Here is a 4,992-nt window from a genome sequence, read left to right as displayed (position 1 = left end):
AACTCTTTTTCTTATTTTCAGGTCATTTCCTTTTCACACATTAACAGTGAACACTAATTTAAAGTGAGCAGCTTACCAGCTGCGGCTTCTTTGGGTGCTGATCGTCTCCGCCTGCGGCTCGGAGTCTCCTCCAACTTCTCCACTTGTGTTGGTTCGTCTTTCGTCGCCTCCTCTGTGGGTTTGGACGATCGTCCCCTGCGAGGGGTTTTTACCTCCACTGGCTTCTCCTGCTCAGCGTCCTGGAGATAAAAATAACAGCAAACGTGTATTTTTAAACACAAGCAGAGATTGTTTTTGTATTCTTAACAGTATTTGTGATAGAGGTGAAGTGAATGAAGCGTTATTTACCTCAGCAGGTAGCTGCTCTTTACTTTCTTTCTCATTCGCCTCCTCACCTGATGTGTTAAAGAAACAGAGTCAATGCATTAGTTAACTAGACTGTGATGATTATCTGACAAAAATCACACCAGAACCTGGTGAAGGACACTTTTCAGTGGTCATAACTGGTTAATATGTTGTTTACTGACTTTTTTGGAAGGGTTACCATTAAGCCATTGCCTTCAGCTAACCGAGTAATAAAAATCATTTTTTACAAATCACCCTTTCGTCTTTTAATTTCTTTGTATTTTGAAATTAGGTGAAGAAATAAATCTGAGCTGCCGTACCAGACTCCTTCACTGCTGCAGCTTTCTGATTGGACAGCTTTCGTTTCCGCCTTCCTCTTCCCTCTGTTTTCTCCTCCTACAGAACAGAAAAGTGTTTGCATACAGAGTATTGTACTATATTTCTGCACATCCATTTTTAGATATTTACGAGATGAATTTAAAAAAAACTGCTGGGAGTTACCTTTTCTGACAGATCTGAGCCTTTTTCATCATCTTGGCTATCTGCACTGGAGACATTACCTGGAAATTTCAAACAAGCAAGAACAACTGAGATTAACTGTAAAAGGACCAGCTGACAAGTACCGAGCATGTAAAAACAAAATGTAATCCTCTTAAAAGCATTACTCTGGCGACATGTTTCAAACCAGATACAGCAGTGTAAACTCAAAGAGTAAACTCAACAAGTGTGAGTAATTTTCCAAAGGAGCCACTTGACTCACTGATTTGTTTGACTAGCTTAGACTCCGGCTCAGATTCTCGGGCCTCCTCAGTCCTGTCTGGGACACTGGTTTCCATCTAAACCAAACAGGAGAAACTGATCAGATTAAACAGTTAAGGATGAGTAACATGTAAGTGAGCACGGGTAAAAGCTAAACACTTACAGTGTGTGGATCGCTTTTCTCTGCTGAGACATTTCCTTCCTCCACTGGCTTACTCTCAGCTTCACCTAGTGGTGAAAACAAGAAGGTTAAAACGGCGGCCTTTGAAAGTGTTTTTATGAATTTATCTTAAATATTCACCATCTGCAGACAAACTTACTGTTAATTATGTCCGTCTTGGTCCCATCCTCCTCACCCACCGCCTCCTCTGCCTATTGTTGAAATAAGATGATTGAGTTTGAGTTGTAAAAAACATACAAATACAAACAAATGTATGAAAGTAAACAGTTCTAATTTGTTTCAGGGTATTGTGGATCACTACTCACCTCGAGGTTTTCCCTTGTGACGGCATCATCTGGCTCTGGTTGTTCTTTATGATGAGATGTAGAGTTATTTGTCAGTCAAACACACCATTGTATTTTTCTCTGCAGTAACTTGTTTCAGCGCTCACCTTGTTCACCAGGAGTTTCAGTAAATTGTTCACTGGTGTTAGGAACACCAGCCGCTGTGTTTTCCTCTGTGCTTCCTGTGGGCTCTTCGTTTTCACACACAGCAGCTGGAAAATGTATTAAGTTAATATAAAGCTATGACACTGATGTAAAAGGAAATAAGTTACAGCTGTATTATCATGAGAAAAGAAGAAGATGCAAGGTCTGTGTTCAAACTGTTGACTCTCTCACCCACAGACACAGTGGGATTTGCAAAATAATGGACTCAGTAGCTACTGAGGCATTTTGCACAATGTTCGGATGTAACGTTACTAATTTTACATGAACAAATAACAGAACGCTGGCCAGTGCATTTGAGCTGCTTTGGATAAACACACATGCAAACACATGCAATCGCAAATACTTCAGCTGAACTCTATCCACCTACACGAGGATGAACGGGACTGTCACTACTAGTACCAACAGCAGCAACCATTACATTTGAACCCAAACGTGATCTTTTTCTAACCATAGCCATATGATTTGTAAAGCCTTAACTTAAACAACTAATGTATTTATAATGAATAACTCCTTTAAAAATAAAATATTAAATACAAATGATGTGGAAAAATCTGTGACATGTGTGACTGGAACTTGGTGAATTTTTTTTTCTGAACCACCAACTCCTCTAACCCCCAAAATGCAGATTTCGTGTATATGGATAAGAATCAATAGAAATGAGAAAAGAAATGTAAAAAATCATGTTCGGGGACACTATTGATACTATTGGGAAATCATCAAACAGTCACAGCCTCTGATCTGCTGAGCCGCCAGGAGACTTTTACTAATCTTACAAGTCATTCAAATCCATTAAAATAACTACTTAATGAATCGCTAAACAAGCAGTCAAATTATTAAATATGCTTCTGGTTTGGATTTCGGGGAGACATCTATACATTAAATCCATCTCTAATGGCTTTATTTTCTGACCACACACATACATACATCACCACTGACGTAGATCATTTTTAGTCAAGCATTAAATACAACTGAGAGTTCAAACTGCACTATAAATGGCTCCCCGCTACACTGTGCACTACAGAGTGAGCGATTCAACAGCTGGAACACAGCTATGCAGATCTGGATTTAATGAACATGACAGATCAGAAAGTATACCCTCTTCAGGTGGTACTGCTGGTTTCTCATCCGACTGCATTTCAGGAAATATTTCAGTATTTTCAGCTTCTTCTTTTGAAGGAATTTCATCTGCAATAGCTTCATCCTCCTATGATAGAGAAAAACATCAGACAATAGAAACTCAGAAAATACCACTGACAAAATATGCAGATTAACTACAGTATAGTTAAACTACATATTTTTGATTTGTTGCAGCTGTGACATTTACCTTTAGAGCCAGCGTCTCAGAAGTTTCAACATCTGAAGTGTCCATTTTTACCTCTGTGCTTTCTGACTCATCTGTAAAGAGACACATGTTTAGCTCTTTATTCTTACTTGTTTTACAGCCAATAATACACAATGGCACAAACCTGCAATGTTTGATTTTACATCAGCAAGCTCATCGGTTTCTTGAGATGCAACTGGTGATGGCTCAGCAGCTGGGGACTCTGTTTCAGCAGCTGGGGACTCTGTTTCAGCAGCTGGGGACTCTGTTTCAGCAGCTGGGGACTCTGTTTCAGCAGCTGGGACTCTGTTTCAGCAGCTGGGGACTCTGTTTCAGCAGCTGGGGACTCTGTTTCAGCAGCTGGGGACTCTGTTTCAGCAGCTGGGGACTCGGTTTCAGCAGCTGGGGACTCGGTTTCAGCAGCTGGCGACTCGGTTTCAGCAGCTGGCGACTCGGTTTCAGCAGCTGGCGACTCGGTTTCAGCAGCTGGCGACTCGGTTTCAGCAGCTGGCGACTCGGTTTCAGCAGCTGGCGACTCGGTTTCAGCAGCTGGCGACTCGGTTTCAGCAGCTGGCGACTCGGTTTCAGCAGCTGGCGACTCGGTTTCAGCAGCTGTGTGCACTTCCATAGGAGGAAGCTGCTCCTCTTCAGCTGTAGTTGTCTCCATTGGTTGTGGGGCGGGCGGAACGACCGCCGACTCTTCTCTTGCTTCTTGGCACAGTAAGCTGGTGGACACTGTGCTGTCGGGATCCATGGAGAGCAGGGTCAGAGCTGCCTCTTTCATCTTCATATCAGCATCCTGAAGCTCCATCTCGGATGTCACGTCCTCTCGAGTGTTCTCAGGTGGAAGTCTCGCCTCTGCTGACGTGCAGACGTCCATAAGAGTCAGCAGGGCATCGGCCTCTGCAGGCACAGCTGGCATCTCGCACAGGCGTGACTCCGTCTCTCCCTCGGGCGGCTCGGGGGTGATGTCGCTCAAGGCGTCACAGGTATCGTCTGAGAACAACGTGGTGACGGTGGTGGTGACGGGATCGGAGTCTGTGCTTGTGTCTTGGAGAAGAGGTCGTTTCTTCGGCGGCTCATCTGTCTCAAGACTCAGAGAGGAAACCGAAGGGGATTTATCCGACTTTTCCAGTTTCTCCTCTCTTGGTGCTTTCTCTTCTTGACTCTCATCTTTCTTTTCTGAAACTTTATCCTTCTTCTCCAGCTTTTTCTTTGCACTTTTACTGTCAGATCTCTCCTGTGAAGATTCTTCAGAGACTTTGCTCTGGTCTTTTGCATTTCCCTCTTTCTTTTTCTCTTTTGTTGCTTCAGGTTTGCTGATGCATGAAATTCCTGCACTTTTGACATCCGGACTGTGAACTCTCTTCTCCGTCTTTGACAGCAATGGAGTCTTTGCCTCCTCTTTGGATTTGGATTTTGACTTTTCTAATATTCTTCCTTTTTCTGATGATTTGACCCTTTTTGGATCTTTGTCACTTTCAGAGCTTGACCTGTTTAATTTCTGTCCATCTTGATCTGCTTTTGTTTTTTCCTTCTCACTGTCTTTACTGTCAGTTTTAGATTTGAGTTTATCTCCTGGCCTGTCCTCACTATGGCTCTTTGGCTTTTTCATGACTTCCTTGGAGTGTTTATCTTTCTTCTTGCTGCTGTTTGACTCGGGCTCCATGTCGGATCGATCCTCAGAGGAACCTGCAGAATCAGGGCGAAGCAGCTGCTTGAAATCGCTTTTAACTGAGGTTTTCTCTCCTTTGGCCTTTTCCTTTTCTTTGATCTTATCTTTGTCCTTATTCTTGTCCTTCTCCGTTTTGATAGCCTCCACAGATGTAGTCTTCACCTTCTTTGGATCTTTAGAACCTCCCTCTTCAGAAACATTTTCAGACATCTTGCCTTCTTTT

This window comes from Oreochromis niloticus, linkage group LG2 (assembly GCF_001858045.2).
Source record: "Oreochromis niloticus isolate F11D_XX linkage group LG2, O_niloticus_UMD_NMBU, whole genome shotgun sequence".
Classification (NCBI taxonomy): Eukaryota; Metazoa; Chordata; class Actinopteri; order Cichliformes; family Cichlidae; genus Oreochromis; species Oreochromis niloticus.
The sequence above is the reverse complement of the archived record's forward strand: the minus strand, read 5'-3'. Positions refer to the sequence as shown.